This window comes from Pelodiscus sinensis, chromosome 22, assembly GCF_052426305.1.
Source record: "Pelodiscus sinensis isolate ZL-2025 chromosome 22, ASM5242630v1, whole genome shotgun sequence".
Lineage (NCBI taxonomy): Eukaryota > Metazoa > Chordata > Testudines > Trionychidae > Pelodiscus > Pelodiscus sinensis.
Window position 1 is genome coordinate 15170860 of NC_143073.1, and position 23617 is coordinate 15194476.

The 23617-nt window shown below is 52.0% G+C and overlaps 1 protein-coding gene across 6 annotated transcripts in view; it reads right to left on the reverse strand.

Moving 5' to 3' along the window:
* DNAH2 (dynein axonemal heavy chain 2) overlaps window positions 1–23617 on the reverse strand; it is a 307939-nt gene that overhangs the window by 167978 nt on the left and 116344 nt on the right. The window lies entirely within an intron of this gene.

The window sequence follows — 23617 nt, forward strand, 5'->3', positions numbered from 1 at the left end:
GCTGAGTGTGATGGATCAGTATGCGGCTTGGGGGAAAACGCAGGTAAATGTATCGGTTCGTTGATGTGGAAAGGAGATGGAACTTTCAGGAGAAATTTGGGGTCCTTGCTGAAAATTGTATAAAGGGGGGTCCGCCATTAGGGAGGCAAGTTCCCCCACTCTCCTACTGGAGGTTATTGTGACTAGAAAGGAGATCCCTTCATAGACAGGTATGACCAAGGGCAGATTGCCAAGGCGGCTCTGTCAGGCTCAAGCATGTGATTTAGGTCCCAGATGGGAATTTGTAGGTGAGCAGATGAAAGGTGTTTTATAGACCAGAGAGGAATCTTTTGGTGATTGGGTTTGAAAGTAAAGACTCACCCTCAGTGGTGTGATGGAAGGCTGCTATAGCAGCTACATGAACCTTGATAGTACTTAGCACCAGGCCTGACTCCTTAAGGTGCAAGAGGTAGTCCAATAGGAGGGGGAGAGGGGCGGTTTCAGGGGGTATAGCGTGAGTGCATTTCCACTGGGAAAATCTGTTCCATTTGTAGACATAAGTTTTCCTGGTGGACTCTCTTCAGAGACTTCTCTTCTCCAGAGAAGGATTAATGGTAGACAGTGTCACCCTCTTAAATTTTTGCCTCTTTGCAAATTTGTTGAGGGCTCTGAGATCCAAAATTGGGCATTATCCTCCATTCTCTTTCTGTGTGAGGAAATAGTGCAAGTAAAAACCACTCCCTTGACATTCGTGTGGGAATGCTTCTTTAGCACCCAGTTGGAAGAGATGATCGACCTCCTGTTTTAAGATGGCCTCAGGAGAGTGGTCCCTGAAGAGGGACAGGTAGAAGGATAGGAGGGAGGGATGGAGAGAAAAGGAATGGTGTATCCTGAGAGTATTGTTTGTAGCACCCATTTATCATGTTATGCTCTGCCAGTTGGTATAAAAGGATGGAAGGCAATGGATGAATGGCTTATTATTTATTGACAACTCTGGAGCAGATAAAATCATTTTTGGTCTCTCGACCAACATCTAAAATTTGCTTATTTTGTTACTGTGGCTGATTGGTAGCGCTGCTTTCTGCCATGACCACGTTGTTGTGGTTGGTGGTTATGTCTCTGGTGCTTATATGTGTAAGCTGGATACCTTGGCCTTGGGTATGGTTGGTATCTATACTGCCTCTTCTTGGTTGCAGGTGTATGGATACCAAGAGAGCAGAGCATCATTGGGATCCTTCATGGAGTGAAGGACCTTGTTGGTTTTAGCTGAAAACAATTTCTCACCCTCAAATGGTAGCTCCTCCACAGCTAACTATCTCATGAGGAAATGCCGAAGAGTTGAACCAGGAGGCCCATTTCATAACAATAGTGATTGCTGTCAATCTAGTGGTGGTGTCCTCACCATGAAGAGCAGCCTTTTATAAAGTTGTTCATGATATTGCATGTCCTTATTTTATTTAAAATATTTTTACCCCAGCCCTCTATTTAAAATATTTGAGGCAACTTAATTTTTTTTTAAAAAGACTGTAATATTCTATATAAAAAAGTAAAATACAGAACCGGGGGGGACGAAAAACCAGCTAAAACACCTCAAGACACACACGTCCTTCTGCAATGACAGCCTTAAACTGCTGTTTCTTGGCCTTGGGTATGTCCTCAATAAAAGGTGTTGAACTTTGAATATTTGTTGAAGTCATATTTACTGAGGAGTGCGGTATAACTGGTGACTCTGAATTGCAGTGTGGATGATGTATAGACTTTTCTGCCAAACAAATACAATCTCGTACAGTCCTTAGCAGGGGTAGAGCGGAAAAGAACGGTTAGTTACCTGTAACTGTTGTTCTTCGAGATGTGTTGCTCATGTCCATTTGAAGTAGGTGTGCGCACCGCGTCTTCCGGAGCGTTTTCCCTAGCGGTACCCGTAGTGCCGGCAGGGCGCCCTCTGGAGTGGCGCCTCCATGGCGGGGCATAAGTACCCCTGCTGGCGCTGCCCCACCTCAGTTCCTTCTTGCCGGATATTCCGACAAAGAGGAGGTAGGGTGGGAGTCGAATGAACATGAGCAACACATCTCAAAGAACAACAGTTACAGGTAAGTAACCGTTCTTTTCTTCTTCGAGTGGTTGCTCATGTCCATTTGAAGTAGGTGACTACCAAGCTAACCCCAAGGAGGAGGGGTCAGAACAGTCATAGCACCAGAGTCATAAAGGAAGGTGAACAATAAACAGATTTATTTGAACAATAACAGTGACAAGTCACCAACCCAGAACAAGACAACCAGATCTATATATGTACATATTTACATCACAGATTCAAGGACTGCGGAGCCCACCCTTGCATCCTCCCTGGCCTGTTGAGGTAGTGCATAATGTGTTGCAAACGTATGAAGGGAAGACCAAGTGGCTGCCCTGCAAATTTCTGTGATCGGTACCTGGGCACCAAAGGCTACCGAGGATGCCTGCGCCCTGGTGGAGTGTGCCTTCACCCTGGGTGGGGTTTTACCAGCCAGGTGATAGCACTCTGTGATTCATTGCACCACCCATCTTGATAGCCTTTGCGTGGAAATAGGTGACTCTTTGACCCTGTCCCCGAATGCAATAAACAACTGTTGTGATTTACGGAACAGCCTGGTCCTATCAATATAGAACGCCAGCACCCATTTAATGTTCAAGGAGTGCAGAGCCCGCTCCTTAGAGGAGGCGTGGGGCTTTGGGAAAAACACTGGGAGATAAATCTCCTGGGACAGGTGGAATGGTGATACTACCTTTGGAAGGAAGGCTGGATGAGGCCGTAGCCTTATATTGTTACTGGAAAAGACAAGGTAGGGCAGGTCTATAGTTAACGCCCTTAGTTCCGACACCCTCCAAGCTGATGTAACAGCCAGGATAAAAGCAACCTTCAATGAAAGGTGCAGCAGGGAACACGTGGCCAGCGGTTCAAAGGGAGGTAGCATAAGCCTGTGGAGGACCACGTTAAGGTCCCAGGTGGAAAGCGGGGCCCTCACCGAGGGGTACAGCTTTTCCAGGCCAGTAAGAAACCGTTTAACCACTGGGTTAGAAAAAAGGGAGACTCCTGCTGTACCAACATGGAAGGCGGAGAGAGAGATGCCGCATGGACTTTGACAGAAGAGAAAGATAGGCCACTAGACCGAAGCTGGAAAAGATAGTCAAGGATAGTTGGGATAGGAGCCGAGGATGGGTACACTCCTCTTCAGGACGCCCAAGACGAGAAGCGCCGCCACTTGGCTGCGTACAACCGCCTGGTAGAGGGTTTCCTACTACTGAGGAGAACCATCTGAACCTCTCAGGAACATTCCCTTTCCGGTTGGTTCAACCACGGATAAACCATGCCATTAGGTGGAGAGACCGGAGATCCGGGTGAACCATGACTTCCTCGCCCCAGGGTTGAGTCAGCAGATCCTGGACTGGAGGGAGAGGTATTGGGTCCTGGACCAGCATGTCCACCAGGATGGGGAACCAGAACTGTCTGGGCCACCTGGGGGCTATGAGGATGATCAAGGACCGAAATGTTCTTGCCCTGGTCAGTACTCTGGAGATCAAGGGAAATGGAGGAAAAGCGTAGAGGATGCCCCCCGGCCACATGGTCGTCAGGGCATCCCCCTGGGAATATTTCCCCAGCCCCAGCAGGGAGCAGTAACTCCTGCACTTGGCATTGCTTGCCGAGGCGAACAGGTCTAGTTGGGGATAACCCCACCTGCGGAAAACCTAACGGAGAGCAGAGTCCTTGAGGGTCCACTCGTGGGCTCCAAAGGATCTGCTCAGAGTGTCCGCTAGGAGGTTCTTGCACCCCGGGAGGTATTCCGCTTGAGGAGTGATGTCGTGCGTGATGCACAAATGCCAAAGTTGTAGGGCCTCTTTGCCGAGGGGAGGTGAACGCGCCCCACCCTGCTTGTTGAGATAAAAAACAGCCACTGTGTTGTCCATACGGACCAGGATCGAGCGGTGGGCGAGTCTTGGCAGGAAGGCTTTGCAGGCTCGCCTCACTGCCCGCAATTCCCTGACGTTTATGTGCAAGGTTCACTCCAAGGGGGACCAAAGGCCCTGCGTCCTGTGACGTCCCAGGTGCGCTCCCCAGCCCAGATCGGATGCATCGGTGACCAGCGTCAGGGAGGGGGGAAGGGGATTGAACAGGACCCCACTGCGAACCACCGGTTCCTGAGTCCACCATAGGAGGGAGTCCAGAATTACTTTGGGCACCATAACTACCAAGTCCCAAAGACCCCTGGACTGGCTGAAGGCCTTCGCCAACCACGCCTGCATGGGTCTCATCCGCAACCGAGCATGGCAGACCGTGTACGTACACGCAGCCATATGGCCCAGGAGCCTGGAGCAGACCCGAGGAGTCGTTATAGGGGATCGATAGAGCCCTGAGATCAGTTCCATTATGGAGAGAAACCTGCTTTTGGGCAGCAACACCCTGGCCACCCTTGAATTAAGGAGGGCCCCCACAAACTGTATGTGTTGTGAGGAGGTTAGGGACGACTTCTCGATATTTATGAGGGGTCCTAACCTTAGGAAGAGGGCTCTTGTGAGTGCCACGTGAGCTTCTACTTGCCCGTACGAGCAACTCTGGATCAACCAGTCATCGAGGTATGGGAAGACGTGCACCCCTTGTTTGCAAAGATATGCAGCAACCACTGCCATGCATTTCGTGAAGACCCTCGGTGCCATACATAAACCAAAAGGGAGCACCGTAAACTGAAAATGGTGTTGGCCCACCATAAACCCGAGGAACCTCCTGTGGCTGGGTCTGATTGCCACATGGAAGTACGCGTCCCTGAGGTCGAGAGTCATGTACCAGTCTCCTAATTGCAGCAGTGGGATGACTGATGCTAGTCACCATTCTGAATTTGTGTTTTACTACCGCCCTGTTTAGGTCTCGAAGGTCTAATATGGGACGGACCCCCCCCTTTGGTTTGGGGACAACAAAATAATGGGAACAAAAACCCCTTCCTCGTAGCTGCGGAGGAACCTCCTCTATCCCTCCTTTTTTGAGGAGCGTGGACACCTCCTGGTACAGGATGCATTTGTGAGGGGTGTCCCTTACAAAGGGCGGAGAAGGGGGTTTTGAGGGCGGTGGGCCTAGAAACGGGATAGAATACCCTCCCTTTACTATGTTGAGAACCCAGGCATCCAACGTTATAATGGCCCATGCATGGGCAAAAAGGGAAAGCCTGGACCCAAACAGGGGCCCCGGGTAGGAGATTGGTACGAGACTCTCGAGCGAGGCGTCAAAACTGGGGTTTGCCCTGATGGGAAGGGCCATGAGGGCCTCCACACTGGGTATCAGCCCTGGGGCGACAACGTCTGCCCCTAGCCCCTTGAGGGTGCGCAGAAGCCCTGGAACCCCCACCGGAGGCCCAGGGACAGCGCCTCCAGAAATCCCCACGTGGGACCTGTGGCTGCACCCTTCCCTGCTGCCTATAGGGCAGCTGCCACCGCTGCGGAGCTGGCATGTGGATGCCCAATGACTTCAGGGTGGACCTAGTGTCCTTCAGAGTATGGAGCCTAGAGTCAGTGTGCTCCGAGAACAGAGCTTTGCCCTCAAAAGACAAGTCCTGAATAGTATGCTGCATGTCCGGGGGAATTCCCGAGACGTGGAGCTATGCCCCCCAACGCATAACGACACCGGTCGCCATCGTGCGGGCCGCTGAGTCCACCGTGTCCAGAGCCGCCTGGAGCCGGTTTGCGAGATGACCTTTCCTTCCGAGGTAACCGCCGCGAACTCCTGACGGTCCTCCACAGGGAGTCTGTCTCGGAAGTTCTCGACAGCCTGCCATGTGTTAAAGGCATACCTGCTCAGCATCGCCTGCTGAGTTGCGATGCAGAGCTGTAACGCCCCCGTGGCGTAAACCTTACGGCCCAATAGATCCATCCTCTTATGCTCCCTAGCCTTTGGAGAGGGCCCCGGCTGGGGAAGCCTTTCCTTTTGGGCCGCGGCCTGCACAACCAAGGACCCAGGGGTGGGTTGTGAGTACAGGTGGTCATGCCCCGAGTTTGGGACGTAGTAGCGCCTCTCGGCCCCTTTTAAGGTAGGGGTCAAGGTTGCCGGCGTTTGCCACAGGGCATTGGTGATCTTTGATACCATTTTGTTAAGCGGTAAGGCTAGTCGCGCAGGCGCGTCGTCCGTGAGTATATCCATCATTGGATCTGTGTCCTCAATAACAGGTTCCACCGGCACGGCCAAGTTGGCAGCCATACGGCGGAGGAGGTCTTGGTGCGTATGGGCATCCATTGACGGCAGACTTGGTGCAGGATCTGCCAGTGCCTCGTCCAGTGATGAAGACAACGAGGACTCCTGAACTGGCACAGGAACCGTTGTCATCAGCTGCGGTGCCGACTGGGCAGCTTGCACTTCCGATGGGACCACCTCCGGTGCCAATGGTTGCGGTGCTGCTGGATCGGGTTGGGGTGCCCGGAGCAGGGAGGGAGGGGCTCGAGACAGGCACGCAGACGGACGGGAACGGTGCCCTGACGACCCCAAACCCAAAGAAGGGGGCATCTGACCCTGCCACTGGTGGTAGGCCCAGGGGGTACAGAAAGGCCACTGTGGGTGTGGAGGCCACGTTTGTTGAGTGTGGTCCCTCCTATGTCTGGACCTCGATCTATGGGTCGAGGATGCCCTCGAGGAGCTTGAATGGACGGAGGGAGCATCCGAGTCCGAAGAGTAGTCGGACTCCGGCCAGGGTGGAGCCAATGAAGAGAGCGGGGCAAACCTTGCCATCGATTCGGGCTTGCCCGCATGAGTGCGCCGTGGCCGCACTACGTTAGGGGCCAGGGGACCCATGGCTTGTGCCGGAAGGCCCACTGACGGTTGCAGCACCAGGGGACCCAGGCCCGGTGCCGAGTGATCAACGGCCCCCAGTTGCGGCACCGGGGTGCCCAGGCCCAGTGCCGGCTGAGTCGCCAGCAGTTGTGGCACCGTGGTGCTCAGGCCTGACGCCAGCTGAGCCGCCAGCAGCTGCGGCACCGGGGTGCCCAGGCCCAGTGTCGGCTGTGTCGCCAGCAGTTGCGGCACCGGGGTGCCCAGGCTCGGTGCCGGTTGAGACTGTGCCCAAGGATGCGGCACCGGGGTACCCAGGCCCGGTGCCTGGCAAGACCACTGGGTCAATGCCGGTGCCGATGACAGCACGGAGACGGATGCCGGCTCCTGGGCGACCTCCATGGAGGAGAGAGATGTCTGAGTGGAAGCCACATGGCTGCTCAGATACGGCACTGGTACCGCCATGCGGAGAGGTGGCAAGGAGCTCAGCTGCATCTCAGGACACGCATGGCTGGAAACTCCCAAGGAGTGATGACTCAGCGACAATGGGAGAGCCGAGGTAGCGATCGGTATTGACCCCACATGGGGTGGTCCCGACGCATAAGCCACTTTAGCATGCCGACCTGGGCCATGCTGTGGCGAGGCCGCCCAGCCAGCTGAGCCTCCGACAATGGTGACCTCGACCTTTCCGAGTCCACCAAGGATGGAGGGGAGGTCGTGAGGCTGATAAGGTCCTGCGCCGCCTCGAACGTATCCAGCATGGACAGGCGGTGCGGAGGTAGGCAACCAGGACTACCTACTCCTCCTCGGTGTCAACGGTGTGGAGGTGACGATACACGCACCGGAGAGCTTACAGTGCGGTGCCCCGCCGATGTTGTCTTCTTCGAAGGGGACCTTCCCCAGGATTTCTTCACTCTCTTAGCTGGGGGAGAGTGTGATCGGTGCCGAGACGCCAACGCGCGGTGCCGATGAGGGGCGTCCCGCGTAGAGGCCAGTGCGCTGCGCACCGCAGGCTGATCCAGTGGCACCGGCTGAAGTGCTGTCTCCATGAGGAGAAGTTTCGAGTGGGAAACCCTTTCTTTTCTGGTACGGGGCTTGAAGGACTTACAGATTTTACAGGCAATAGCCAGATGAGTCTCACCCAGGCACTTAAGACAGCTGTCATGAGGGTCGCCCCTGGGCATAAACTTCCCGCAGTCAGCCCACGTCTTAAAGCCTTGCGGCTCTGGCATTCCTTACCCCGAAAGGGGAAGGAACAAAGCAACTAACCTAACTATCTAACTGTGAAAACTATTTACAATGAATGTGAGAATGAAAACCATTAACTAAGTAGCTGGGAGATATGGAGACGCTCCAACGACCGTCGCTGCAGTAAGAAGGAACTGAGGTGGGGCAGCGCCGGCAGGGGTACTTATGCCCCGCCATGGTGGCACCACTCCAGAGGGCGCCCTGCCGGCGCTACGGGTACCGCTAGGGAAAACTCTCCGGAAGACGCGGTGCACGCGGTGCGCACACCTAATTCGAATGGACATGAGCAACCACTCGAAGAAGAACTGATGCAGTTTGTTCCTCTGATGGGCCGTGTCCACCACTAAAGGAGTTTGTGGGTGGGTGAAAAGGAATAATAGTTGTTTTTAGCGGTATGCACTGATTATGAATATCAATAAAATTAAGACAATGGTATTTGGAGATAAGGAAACAGAAAGTGTAGATGGGATAGAACTAGAGAACCTTGGGTAAGTCTACACTACAGCACTAATTCAAACTAACTTAATTCAAATTAGTTAATTCGAACTAAGCTAATTCGAACTAGTGCATCTAGACCAGGGGTGTCCAAACTTTTTTCAAAGAGGGCCAGATTTGATGAAGTGAACATGCGTGAGGGCCGACCATTTTGCCTGACATTCTTTGAACCATTAAAATTAAATGCAAATTAACTATTTTATGCAAAGTTTATTGCAAACGGCATACTTTTCATTTCGTCACATGGATGACAAATCTAAACAGGTGTTAAATAACTCTGCCTTTCATATCTGAAGGCCAGATGAAAAAAAAATCCAAGAAGCTGAAATATATGTCAGGAACATTGTAAAGTACATTACATATTATTGGTAATAAAGGTTGTCTGTCAACTTTTAAGTTCAAAAAATATGAACAGGAACATAAAACCAAGTATACATGTTGTGTCCAAATATATTTATAACTGATTTAGACCAACTGACATTAACTGAGATTTTACAATGTATTCATCTCAATACATATGGATTCGTTGGGGGCCATAAAAGATAGATATTGCCAAATTACCCGTGGGGCCGTATTAAACCGGAACACGGGCCGCAATTGGCCCGCGGGCCGGACTTTGGACATGCCTGATCTAGACCTAAAAACTAGTTTGAATTAGCATTTTGCTAATTCGAACTAGCATGTCCACATTGAGTGGACCCTGAACCGAGGTTAAGGCTGACCGGAAGCAGTGCCGGCAGGTTAGGACTTAGAGCGTGGAGCTGCTGTCTCAGGCTAGCCGAGGGCTGTGCTTAAAGGGACCCAACCCCCACCCCGGACAGACAGTTCTCAGGGGTTCCCCGCTCGCTTGTCTAACTCGATGAGGGACAGCAAAGCAGTCCTGGCTTGGAGTGCCCTGAATGCCCACACTCAGCACATCACTGCACTCAGCCATCAGCCCGGCTGCACTTGCCGCAGGCTGCCATCCGGGAGGGGCCAACTGGGGGGGCTGTAGGAGAGCTTCCACCACGAGGAGCCCGCAGAACCACCCCAGTCCTCCCCATCGGGGGCTCGTACCCCATTCCTCCCTCATCTCCTTCCACTTACCCCTCCCTAACCCCCTTCCTGATGTAAAAAATAAAGGACACGTGTGTTCAAAAACAGAAACTCTATTTAACAAAACTCGGGGTGGAGAGGGATTAACCTCTGGGGAGACTGGGAAAAGGAGGTGAGAGAGGGGAAGAGAAAGTGTGGGAGAGGGGAGGGCAACTAAAATGATCAGGGGTTTGGAACAGGTCCCATATGAAGAGAGGCTAAAGAGACTGGGACTTTTCAGCTTAGAAAAGAGGAAACTGGGGGGGGGGATATGATAGAGGTCTATAAAAGCATGAGTGGTGTGGAGAGGGTGCATAAGAAAAGTTCTTCATTAGTTCCCATAATAGAAGGACTAGAGGACACCAAATGAAATGAATGGGTAGCAGGCTTCAAACTAATAACACAAAGTTCTTCTTCACAAAGCAAAGAGTCAACCTGTGGAACTCCTTGCTGCAGGAGGCTGTGAAGGCTACAACTAGAACAGAGTTTAAAGAGAAGTGAGATAAAGTCATGGAGGTTGGGTCCGTGGAGTGCTATTAGCCAGGGGGTAGAAATGGTGTCCCTGGCCTCTGTTTGTGGAAGGCTGGAGAGGGATGGCACGAGACAAATGGCTTGGTCATTGTCTTTGGTCCATCCCCTCCAGAATACCTAGTGTTGGCCGCTGTCGGCAGACAGGCTACTGGGCTAGATGGACCTTTGGTCTGACCCAGTACGGCCATTGTAAGCTCAGGGTCGGGGGTCTCACTGGACCACCTTGATTTTCATGCAAACATGCTCCTGGGTGGCCAGGCTGGCAGCTATCCTGCCCTAGACGGCCACTTTCCTGTGCCTAGTGCGGAGGTCGTGGATGAGGTCCACGATGTCTGCACTAGACCAGGCGGGCACCCGCCTCTTGCAGACCTGGGCAGGCTCCTGGGAGCCGCCAGCCTGGTCCCGGGAAGAGGCGGAGGGCTGGGTGGCAGTGGGTGGCTGGCTCGAGCCGTGCCAGGTGCAGGGTCTGCTGGCTGGGTGCTGGCAGGCTTGCACCTGGCACAGGCACCGTAGCCAGCCCGTACCCCTTTAAGGGCTCCGGGGCCGGGAGGGGGGCAGAAGAGTTTCCCTGGTGGTGCCCAGAGTGGCCACCAGGGAAAGCTGGGGAGGGCTAGCCTCCCACTAATTCGAATTAAGTGGCTACACAGCCCTTAATTCGAACTAGTTAATTCGAACTAGGCGTTAGTCCTCGTGGAATGAGGTTTACCTAGTTCGAATTAAGGTCTCCGCTAGTTCGAATTAAGTTTGAACTAGCGGTTTGCATGTGTAGCGCCTATCAAAGTCAATTCGAACTAAAGTCTGTTAGTTCGAATTAACTTTGTAGTGTAGGCATACCCTTAGAGAAGTTCACGTATTTGGGGAGCAACATGATGTATGATCTAGACTATAAGAAGGAAATAGTGACTAAAATAATGAAAGCAAGAGCGAGTTTGAAGGCAATGGATAAGATCTGGAAAAGTAAAGCGATTAGCGTAGGAGCAAAGCTGAGTGTCTTGAGAATGAGTGTATTTAGGAGCATATTGTATGGATGTAAGACAATGGGGTGATAATGAAAGATTCAAAGAGAAGGATATTGGCGTTCGAGAGGAGTTGTTATAGAAAGATCCTGAGAAAAGGATGGATGCAGAAGGTCACCACTGAGGAATTATATAGGAAGATACAGCCGAAAGAGAACCTACTGCAGAAGGTTATACAATGGAAGTTACAGCTATTCAGGCATATCTGCAGAATGAACGATGAGCAAAAAGTTAAGACCTTGGTATTCGGCATAATGGATGGTCCGAATAGGAGAGACAGACCCCACAGAGAATGAGTAGATGATGTAGTAGATTTCTGTAGACTAGCTCCACACCAACTAAGCCACTCCGCACTGGACAGGGAAAGATGGAAGGAAATAGTGAGGGAGGAATCAGACACAAATGGGTGTTGATTATGATGATGATGAAGAAGAGGAATTTCAACCCCTTTGGGGGAATTTAGTATTTCCTATCTGTCCCCTTACCATGGGAGGAGGGGGAGAAGATAGTGGTGGGGGTCTGTCAGACTATCTTGTCATGCTCCATAACGGCTGGATTTATAGGCAGAGCCATTTCAACCAGAAAGGACATTGTCTCAACGACTTGATACCTGCATCCTGCTTCAAAGACCTTTTAAGACCGCACTTGAAAGAGAATCCTCTGAACTGACATTCATGCTTAAATTCGACACTTTATGCCTAAGTTTAAACAAAGACATTAATTATCTTACCCATTACAAAGATAGCTTCCCCAATTATCACCTCTAATATCATTAGCTCACAGACATTTACCTTTCCCCCCCATCCCCCTTCTGTTCTGAAATTTGATTTGTCCTTTTCATATGTGTTCATTTTTTTTTTAATTGTATCCTTTGGTATATATGGTTGTGACAATTTTCTTCCACTATTTGATCTGAGGAAGTGGGTCTGGCCCACGAAAGCTCATCACCTAATAAACCATCTTGTTAGTCTTTAAAGTGCTACATAGTCCTGTTTTTTTTCTCCTGAAAAAGGACTCTATAAAGCCTACGTGAGCTGCCACTTGTGCCTAAGAGCACCCCTGAACCAGCCAGTCGTCCAGGTAGGGAAAAACCTAGATACTCTGGGTCCTGAGAAATACGGCTACCACCACCATACATTTTGTGAACACCCAGGGGGCCGTAGAGAGCCCAAAGGGGAGAACAGTAAACTGGAAATGGTTGGGGGACACAATAAATCGTAGAAACCTCCTGTGACTTGGCCTTATTGCTACATGAAAATAAGCGTCTTTGAGGTCGAGGACCGCGTACCAATCACCGTGTTCCAGTAGAGGAATGGAGGAGGCCAGGGTTAGCATTCTGAACTTTGTCTTTATCAGCTCCTTGTTTAGGTTTCAGAGGTCCAGAATAGGGCGAAGACCCCCTTTCGGTGATGGGATAACAAAATAATGGGAATAAAACCCCTTACCCTCCAAATGGGAGGGGACCCATTCTATCGCACCCTTTTCGAAGAGTGCGAGGACTTCCTGCTGCAGGACGGCCTTGTGAGACAGGTCCCTGAAAAGGGACGGGGAGGGAGAGAAAGAAGGGGGGGAACCCAGAAAAGGGATGAGTACCCCGTCCTCATGACATCGAGGACCCATCTGTCCGCGGTAACTTCGGCCCATGCTTGAGCAAAGTGGGATAACCTGTGCCTAAACAGGGGGAGAAAAGGGGGGTTGGCACACGATCCTCGAAGATGTTGTCAAAACTGGGGCTTAGCTTGCTGAGAAGGGTTCTGACCGGCTCCCCTAGCATTATCCAGACGAGGGTGATGACCCCTGCCATTAGAAGCTGAAGCCCCCTTTGCCCCCACACCCCCATTGGGAGCACGAGGTTGGCACCTCCAGTAATTTCCATGGCCCTGCTGGAACTGCGGTCTACCCAGCTGTCTATAGGGAAGTTGCCACCTTTGTGGAGCCGGCGTGTGTATTCCCAATTATCAAAGTGTCGACCTAGTATCCTTTAATGTGTGCAGTCTAGAGTCTGTATGCTCTGAGAAGAGTGCCTTTACCTTGAATGGGAGGTCCTGGATGGTAGATTGCACATCCGGATACTTGCAGCCAGGCGCTGTGGCACATAACCACGTCCAATGCCATAGTCCTGGCGGCCGAATCTACTGCATCTAAAGAGGCCTGCAGGGCTGTACGTGCGATTGTCCTGCCCAGGGGCAGCCCTAGACTAGCTGCCAGCAACTCGTGTCCTAGGCGAACCATGCAATCGGCGCCCCCCCCCCGCAACTCCAAGGGCAGATATCGACTGAGGATTTTGGTTCTATGCTGGGGAGAGGGGGGCTGGGGATGAGTTCTGTGGCTGGGGGCCAAGGGGCTGGGGACGGAGTTCTGTGGCTGGGGTTGGGGGCCAGGGATGGAGTTCTGAGGCTGGGGGCCAGCGGGTTGGGGATGGAGTTGGAGGGCTGGGGCTGGGAGCCAGAGGCCAGGGGGCTGGAGTTCTGGGACTGGGGGCTGAGGGGGCTGGGGATGGAGTTCAGTGGCTGCGGGCTGGAAATGGAGTCCTGTGGCTGATGACCGAGGGGCTGGGGATGGAGTTCTGGGGCTGGGGATCAGGGGGTTGGAGTTCTGGGGCTGGGAGCTGGGGATGGAGTTCGGGGGCTGGGGGCCGGAGAGAGGGAAGAGGGTGCCAGTCGGGGGAGAGATTCCCCTGCATCCGCCTCCTCCCAAGACCCCCACCCCAGAGAGAAGCCGGCATGCGCCTCCCCCGGGGCGACCCCCCCTCCTACGGCGCAGGGGGAAACCCCCCCCCGTGTTCCTCCTCCCCCGGGGCTGACCCCTCCCCCCACGGCACCGGGGAAACCCCCCCACGCGCTGCCTCTCCCAGGACTTACCCCCCCTCCTGGCCGCAGGGAAGCCATGCTCCAGGTAAGGCATGAGAAATAGAAGGGGCAGGGTTTGGAATTTGACACCCCATGCAACTTGGCGCCCTAGGCGGCTGCCTAGTTTGCCTATAGGCATGGGCTGCCCCTGGTCCTGCCCTCCGCAGTCACCATGGCAAACTCTTGGCATGCCTCAGGTGGAAGCTTATCCCTAAACTTGTCGACAGCCTGCCAGGTATTATAGGCATACCGGCTTAGCATTGCCTGTTGGTTAGCAATGCGAAGCTGTACTCCCACCGTAGTATAAACTTTATGCCCCAATAAATCCAGGAGCTTAGGCTCTCTGGCCTTTGGGGTTGCCCCAGGTTATGGCAGCTTTTCTTTTTGTGCTGCGGCCTGGACTACGAGGGATCCCGGGATGGGGTGAGAGTACAAGTGCTCATGCTCAGAATGCGGGACAAAATAATGCCTCTCAACCCCTTTAAAGGTAGGAGTCAGCAAGGCAGGTGTCTGCCAAAGCTTGGTAGTAATCTTGGCTACCATCTTGTTTAGCGGCAAAGCCAGGCTGGTAGGAGCATCCTCTGATAGGATGTCCACCATGGGATCTGACTTCTCTGGTACTGGTTCCACCGGTACATCCAGGTTGGAGGCAAGGCGACGCAATAGGTCCTGATGGGACCTGGAGTCCATTGCTGGCATGGATGGTGCAGGGTCAGCTAGAGCCTCATCTGGGGAGGCTCCGCAATTGAGCCAGTGCCGATGAAGCGCACGCATCAGCTGAAGCTGGCTGAAGGTACTTCATCTCCGCTGGCACCAGCACCAGATCACCGGTGCCAGACGGAGCAGCCATCAGTGTAGGTGCCAGCACCCTAGTCGGTGCTGCAATTAAAGCCGGTGCCACGGCGAGTGCTCCCGCCGGTGCCAAGGCCGGTGCCAAGCCGGGTGCCGGCACTAGTGGAGAGGCAGATGCCGGCACTGGTATTGAAACCTACACTGGTGCCACTGTAGAGGCGGTGGATGCCAAAGCCTGCAGCGCTGCCGGTGCTGCAGCTAGATTAGCCAGAACCGGAGATGGGGGTGGTGCTCCTGCTTGGCGTGGCACTGGGCAGCACATCGGGAGGTGCTGGGGAGGTGCAGCCACAGGAAGCGGTGCCCACTGATACTGGGGTGGCTGTGGTGCACAGGACATGGACACGATCGGTCCCAGGAGCGGTGCCAATGTTTTCCCTGGCACCCACTGAACTTCTGTCACCGGTGCCGGTAAAAAGAAGTTACTCACCCTGTGAAGTAACGATTGTTCTTCGAGATGTGCCCTGTGGGTGCTCCACTCTAGGTGTCGGGTCCCGTCCCGGTGCCGTGGCTCGGAGAACTTTCATAGCCGTGCTCAGCCAGCCCGCGCATGCGCGCTCCTTCAAAGCGCCGTTCGCGCCTTTGATCAGTCGCAGGCAGGCTGGCAACCACCAGTTCCTCTCATCCGTTCAACTGAAAGAGATAAGAAAGAAATTCGGCGCGGGGAGGAAGGGCGGGTCGTGGAGCACCCACGGGGCACATCTCGAAGAACAATCGTTACTTCACAGGGTGAGTAACTTCTTTTTCTTCTTCAAGTGACCCCATGGGTGCTCCACTCTAGGTGACTCCGGAGCAGTAACCAAAGAGTCCCGAGAGCTCCGAACTCAATTTTTTTTTTATAACAATTAAGTACGACTAAGTACTGCCGTAGCCACCGAAGAATCAGAAGCAAAATGGTCAACTATAGCATAATGTTTCATAAAAGTGACATTAGAAGACCACGTTGCTGCCCTACAAATGTCCCGGAACGGGACTCCCTTCAGGAAGGCTGTAGTAGTGGAGAACGCCCTGGTGGAATGAGCTTTTGGAGGATACGGCAGGGATTTCTCCCGTATAGAATGGCACATAGATATGCATGAAACAATAAGTCTCGAGATACGCTGAGAGGTCAGTGGTTGGCCTCTAGAACGGCCTGCCAATGACACTATTAAACAGTCCGTCTTCCTAAAGTCCCGTGTCCTATCAATATAAAATGCCAAGGCTCTTCTCACATCCAGCATATGCCATATTGCTTCTTGCGGCGAGGCATGAGGTTTAGGGAAGAATCATGGTAGAACCACTGGTTCGTTAATATGAAATTCAGATGACACCTTCGGAATAAACGCTGGGTGAGCTCTCAATGTAACTGAGTCCTTAGAGAATACTGTATAAGGAGGGGAAGCCATAAACGCTGCTCTCTCACTAACCCTACGAGCTGAGATAAGGGCTAGGAGAAACAGAAGCTTGGTGGTAAGTATGCGTAGCGGGATAGTGGCTAGAGGCTCAAAGGGAGGCTGAGATAGAGTTTGCAATACTAGATCCAGATTCCACGAGGGTGGAGGGGGTCTTCGGGGTGGATTAAGGTTTGAGAGTCCCTTTAGGAATCTTTTTGTAATAGGGTGTGCGAACATGTTCGTCTATGTCAGGGGTCTCCAAACTTTTCAGCCCGAGGGCCGCATTAACTATCAAACAGTAGTTCGGGGGCCGACTACACACTTGAGGTCCAAATAAAAAACAATCAAAACATGGATGTTGTTTTTAATTATTTATTTAATATTATTTTATTCAGTTATTATTTAATAACACATTCATACACTACACATGAACACCTGTATTAGTGTGAATGGTGAAATTGTTTCCTGGATGCCAAAATAGCAGACATTTCTGGCTTTAGATTTGTTGTCCCTAACATCAACAGTGACCTGAGATTATCATCGGACAAGTTTGTTCTCAAATTGTTCTTCACGTATTTCATTCTTGAAAATGTTTGTTCACACAGGTATGTTGTTCCAAAGATTGAAAGGTACCTTGACGCAAAAGTTTTGACATTAGGAAAGTCTTCCTTGGGCAAAAACTGGTAAAAACCCACCAGTCCTATTTTGAACTTGTCCCTAAGGAGGTCATTTGCTTGCAACTCAATGACTTCCAGCTGCAGTTCATCTGGGCAACTGGCCACATCTGCTTCAAATGGGTTTTGAAACAATCTCACTTCTTCTGCCTTTGAATCCAAAAAGGTCTCCACGGGCCGGATGAGAGGGCCTCGCGGGCCGCATCCGGCCCCCGGGCCGTAGTTTGGAGACCCCTGGTCTATGTGATGAAAAGCATTAATAGCTGCCAAATGCACCCGTAGGGAAGCTATTGCCAATCCTTTATCACGGAGTTGCAAGATGTATTCCAATATACACGGTAAAGGTGTGGAACAGGGATCAAGGTTATTAGCCGCACACCATGCCTGGAACCTGGACCACTTAGCTATGTAAGTAGCTCGCATAGACTCTTTCCTGCTATGCATCAGCACCTTCTTGACCCGCTGAGAACAGAGTTGTTCGAAACTGCTAAACCAACAAGCATCCATGCTGTGAGGTGCAGGATCTTGGGTTTTGGGTGACGTAGAGATCCTTTGTTCTGGGTCAAGAGATTCGGGAGTAGAGGTAGGGAGTACGGTGTCTTTACCGACATCTGATGGAGTATTGAGAACCAAGGCTGACGAGCCCACGCTGGGGCTATAAGAATTACTCGAGCCCCATCTAAGCTGATTTTTTCGAGAACCTTGGGTATTAGAACAACTGGGGGAAAAGCATACAACAGTGAAGAAGGAAGGCATCTCCTAGTGACTGATGTCCTACTCCCACTCTTGAACAATAGATGGGGCATTTCCTGTTGTTTTCTGTGGCAAACAAGTCTATTATTGGAAATCCTCACCGGACAAATATATGGTTTAAAACCTCTGTGCAGAGTTCCCACTCGTGGTCGTGGGGAAAACGTCTGCTGAGTGAGTCCGCTACTAAATTGTCGGTGCCTGGAAGGTAGGACGCTACTAGAATAGTGTTGTTGTGAATACACCAATTCCATAGCCGAACAGCCTCCGCGCACAGGGAACGAGATCGGGCGCCTCCCTGTCTGTTGATATAAAACATGGTTGCCATGTTGTCTGTCCTGATTCTGGTAGTTGTATCCTGTATGTGGGACTGAAAATGCTTGCAAGCATGTCATACCGCCCGTAACTCGAATACGTTGATGTGCAGCATCATTTCTTGCGCTGACCAGCGACCTTGGATAGTCATGTTGTCCATGTGCGCCCCCCAACCCGTGAGGGAAGCATCCGTAGTTATCTGCCTTGTAGGCTGCGGGCGATGAAATGGGATGCCCATGAGAAGATTGCTGGGTTTGACCCACCACTGAATAGAATCCCGTATATGTTGGGGTACCACCACCGATCTGTGGATACTGTTCTTTGCTGGGCTGTAGACCATGGCCAATCAATGTTGGAGGCAGCGAAAACGTAACCTTGCGTTTTGTACCACTACGGTGGAAGCTGCCATATGGCCCATTAGCTGTAAACAGACACGTGTAGGAATTGTCGGAGCACGCGTGACCATATGAACAAGGTCTTGAATCGCCACAAAACGTTCCGACGGTAGGTATGCCCGTGCCACCGCTGAGTCGAGCTGTGTACCTATAAAAATCAGGTTTTGGCACGGAACTAATGATGACTTTTTTAAATTTATGAGAAGGCCCAGGGATGCAAACTGGCTGGATACTGTCTGCACCATATGACATGACTCTGTATATGTTGGGCCCCTGATGAGACAATCGTCCAAATAAGGGAATATTGTCACTCCTGTCCTGCGTAAATGGGCCGCCACTACTGCTATAGTTTTGGTGAAGACCCCGGGGGCACACGCCAGTCCAAATGGTAGAACCGTGTACTGGAAATGTTCGTTCCCCAATTGGAATAGAAGAAAACGCCTGTGAGCCACGTGAATAGCTACGTGGAAATAAGCGTCCTGTAAGTCGAGGACTGCAAGCCAATCTCCTTTGTTCAACGATGGAATGATAGTTGCTAAGGTCACCATCTTGAATCGACACTTTCGAAGGTGACGGTTTAACTTTCGGAGGTCTAGAATGGGCCTCCAGCCTCCCGATTTCTTCGGTGTGAGGAAATACCGGGAATAACAACCTTTTCCCCAAAATTGTTCGGGTACTCTCTCTATTGCCCCGATAGCGAGCAAACAGAGGACTTCTTGTTTCAGCAGTTGCTCGTGAGAAGGGTCCCTGAAAAGGGACGGGGTGGGTGGGGTGGGAGGGGCAATGGAGAGAAAAGGAATTGAGAGGCCGTACTGCACCACTTCTAGTACCCATCTGTCTGTGGTGATGTTGGACCACTGGTGATAATATGATTTCAGTCGATGGTGGAAAAGATAAGAAGTGTCGTTCTCCGTGTTGATCGAGGAAGGCGTGCTTGCAACCTCGACAGGGAAGTCAAATCTGCTGTTTGGTTGAAGACTGGCTGGTTGAACGATTTTGCTGGGGTCGTTGCCTAGGGCGCTGATTTTCCGACGTGCGTGTCTGATGTCTGGAAAAGTTAAAATTATATCTTCTCTGATAAGGGTAATCGCGCCTTCGTTTAAAATTGGGCGTATACATCCCCAGCGTACGTAAGGTGGCATGAGAATCCTTGCCCAAATGGAGAACCTCGTCAGTATTTGCTGCAAAAAGTTTAAGCTTATCGAAGGGGAGATCTTCAACTTTATTTTGCAACTCCTCCGGTGCTCCTGCGGATGAAAGTCATGACGACCTCCTCATTGCGATACCCGTAGCTGTGGCCCGAGCTGCTGTGTCGGCCACGTCCATTGCAATTTGCAATGCAGTACTACATGCTGCATATCCTTCCTGAACAATTGCTTTTAATAGTGGTTTCTTAGTGTCTGGAAGATGATGTAACAACTCCGCTAGCTTCGAATAATTATCAAAGTTGTGATTTGATAAATGAGCCGAGTAGTTAGCCATACGTAATAGGAGTGTGGCTGAAGAATAGACCTTTCTACCAAATAGAAATTATTGTCTTTATCTGGGAGCGCACTTTTGTACTGTGGCGCTTTGGTCCTTCGCTGCGCTGCATCAACCACTAACGAATTGGGCTGAGGGTGGTTGAATAGAAAATCTAACCCCTTTGCCAGCACGAAATATTTCTTATCGGCTTTCTTATTCATAGGAGTAACCGATGTTGGAGTCTGCCATATCTCGTCCACCATTTCCATGATCGCGTCGTCAATTGGTAAGGCGATCTTTGCACACTGCTGTGGGCGGAGGTTCTTTAATAGGCGGTGTGTCTTCACCGGAACATCTGCCAGCTGTATTTCCTGCGTGCCTGCAACTCGCTTAAACAGGTCCTGGAACTGTTTTAGGTCGTCCGGTGGAGACAATTCACTTGGGCAGATTGCCTCATCCGGTGATGAAGATGCATAGTCCGTTGGAGAAGTTTCTGGCTTGGGATCCTCTGTGTCAGACAGTTGCCCCTCTTCCAGGTCGGACTGATCCTGTTGGACAGATTGACTTATCGACAGAGGAGGTGAGTTTAATTGTTGTGGTTGTTGAGGTAAGTATTGTGTAATTGGTGATGGGCAGTTGCAGGAGGATCCCCTATGTGAAGATAATAGCCGTTCACGGTGTGTACCATCCTCACACGAACGATAATAGTGATCGTAGTAGCGTTCAGAACGTGATGGGGAAGAATGACACGATGAGCGTGCACTACTGTGCTGAATGTAATAGACACGGTGTGGAGAGCGTCTAGAGGACCCATATCTAGATGACCGTCGAGGTGAACAAGATCATGAACGGGATCGCTGTGCTTCTAGATATACTGTGTCTCTGTAATTGCGCCGTCTGTATGTGAGACGGATCGGGGAGACGCTATAGTCGTGATAACGTGCACACCTTGGTGGCGAAGGAGATGGTCCTGGTGAAAAAATTGGGGAGGCAGATCTGTCCCTCCCATGGATTTTTGATAGTGCTTTTTTAGGTATTGAGGCACTGCCTGTTTCCATGGCAACCGGGGAGCTCTGCACGGAATGAAAGCAGAGTGGTGCCGGGTAGATCAGCTGCAGGTGCTCTGCTGTCGGTGCCGGTAGAACACTCGGTGCCAACATCGTTAAATCTGCCGGAGGTGCCGTCTCAGAGACCTGTGCGCCTTGGTCCGGTGCCGTCAAAGCCGGTACTGTCACAAGCGGTGCAGCTGGAGCCTGCACCGCTGAAGTTAATGCCATTGCCCCCGGCACCGGCTTACTTGTCGGTTTCAGCGTTAGCGCTGCGTCGGGAGCTGGAGAAGCTGAAGCCGGCGCCACCAATGCCGGTGCTGAAGCAGCCCGAGTCCTCGGTATTTGCGATCCCCTGTTGCCAGGGTCAGTAGAGTGTCGGGACTCCGCGGGGGTCCCATTGGGGGCTGCCGAAGCCCTTGAAGCTGCCGGAGGGAGGGAGGGAGCGAGTCGTGGACGGCTTCACCCTCCTTGAAGTTGCCGGTCCGGGAGAAGCCACTCTCCTTTTAGCCATAGAAGTTTTTGTCGCGGCTGGAGAGGGTATGGGATTCAGGTTGTAGTGCCTTATCAAAGGACATCATCCGGAGCTTTAACTCCCGCTCTTTGCGGACTCTGGATGCGAGCTTGCAACAGTGGATGCACTTTTGAGGGACGTGAGATTCGCCCAGGCACCTTATGCAAGCATGCCCATCGGCCGCCGGCATAGCCTCCCGACAAACTGAACATTTTTTAAAACCAGGAGACCCCGGCATTGCTAGGGGCCGAATAGGGTGACTGGATGTCAACCCAGGCTGTACTTGCTCTTTGACAACTTCAGGTCCTTAGCGCTTAGCTGTAGCGTTGAAGCGCTGAAGAGAAAAAAAACCTTTTTTTTTTTTAGATCAATAAACTGTAGAACACGAACACGACTAAACCTAAAGAAACTATTTACACTGAAAGAACAACTAATAGTCATGCTACTGAAAACCGTAGATATAAGAACACAGGGAGCTCCGACCACGACCTGAGGCAGTTGAGAGGAACTGGCGGTTGCCAGCCTGCGCGCGGCTGATCAAAGGCGCGAACGGCGCTTTGAAGGAGCGTGCATGCGCGGGCTGGCTGAGCACGGCTATGAAAATTCTCCGAGCCGCGGCGCCGGGACGGGACCCGACACCTAGAGTGGAGCACCCACGGGGGTCACTCGAAGAAGAACAGGGTTGCCAGGGATGACAACACTATGAGCGGTTGACGGCACTGCCGCTGTCCGAGTGCGAGTGCGGGGAGGCCATGAGGTGGTCATGGGACGCCTTGAAGGTCTCAGGCATTGATGGCCGGTGCAGTGACAGCATGCCTAGATTGCTGCCAAAACTATCCTTCTGAGTCCCCAGAGGAGCGTCGGACCACTCGGATCGCCACTGACAATGGTGCTTGCCTGCACCAGGCTTATGGCTAGGCGACCAACTCCTTGAAGCCTGAGCCCTCTTCAGGGCCGGGGACTGAGAGTGGTGTCTCAGTGCCAATGGCTTAGGCACTGATGCCCCATCACGTGCCGACACAGCACGTGCAACCTCCGGTGTGGCCTGAGGAGCTGGTGCCAGTTGCAGAGTTTTAAATGCGAGTCCCTCTCTTTTTGTTTGTAGCTTGAATGCCCGACAGATTCTACATGTGTCTGTCAAATGGCCCTCCTCCCAGACACTTTAAGCAGTTGTCATGGGGGTCACCTCTGGGCATAAATTTTGTGCAGGAGGCACAAAGCTTAAACCCCTGCAGTCCAGGCATTCCCTACCCCGGGAGAGAGGGGGAGGACAAAGAAAAGAAAGTCTAACACTAAGTACCTAACTAATGGGATAATTACAGAGAACTATTTACACCAAAGAGATAAGCAGGGAACATCAAGCTAGCTAAAGTAATTGACACCCTCCAACCATCACAGGCAGTAAGAAGGAACTGAGGAGGGGAAGTGCCGGCAGGATACTTATGGGCTGCTATAACGGCACCACTCCAGGGGGCGACCTGCTGGCACTATGGGTGCTGCTAGGAGAAAAATGTTCCACAGAACTGTGCATGTGGCGTGCACACACCTCACTCGAATGGACAGAAGCAACCACTCGAAGAATTAAACTTAAACGACACCATAAGCTCTCTCTGGTGGGAAGTACCTGGGTGCCAGAGTGGATGGTACTGTGAGCAGTACCAGGGTTGATGTAGTGGTGGTTGACATGGATGTGAGGTGCAGTGCTGAGGGGGGTCGCAGTACCAATGGCCTGTACGGCTGGCTGCTGCGGTGCCATATTGGTAGGCCTTAGTGTTGATAAATCCGCATGCTGGTTGCAGGGTACCGCAGTAGGAGCAGAGGTACACAAGGCAGGCACAGACAGGCTTGTAGTCTCAGTGCGGGATCTATGCATGTCATTATTGGAGGGAGCCTGATTGGTACCGGAAACGCCCAGTGCATCGTAAGTACTGGAGCAGGGTGGCCTCTCAGCCCCCGGTGCTGATCTTTCAGTTGTGCATCATTTGGACGACTGGACTTCATGAGGTAAAGAAGAGGGACATTTCTTTAGGGACTTTTTTCCCCTTTTCAGGCCTCAGTTTGTCAGGGCATTCTATGCCTGGGTTGGAGAAGGCAGTCATGTTGGACATGGGACTCAACGAGGCATTTCATGCACTTAGAATGTCTAACGGAGATGGGCATGTGTGACGGGACGCCCCCGTCCCGCACTGAAGCCCCCCGGCGGGCAAGCCCTGTTTGGGGCCCCAGGGGCAGGGCACCGGTGGTGTGCCAGGTGCTCCCGCACG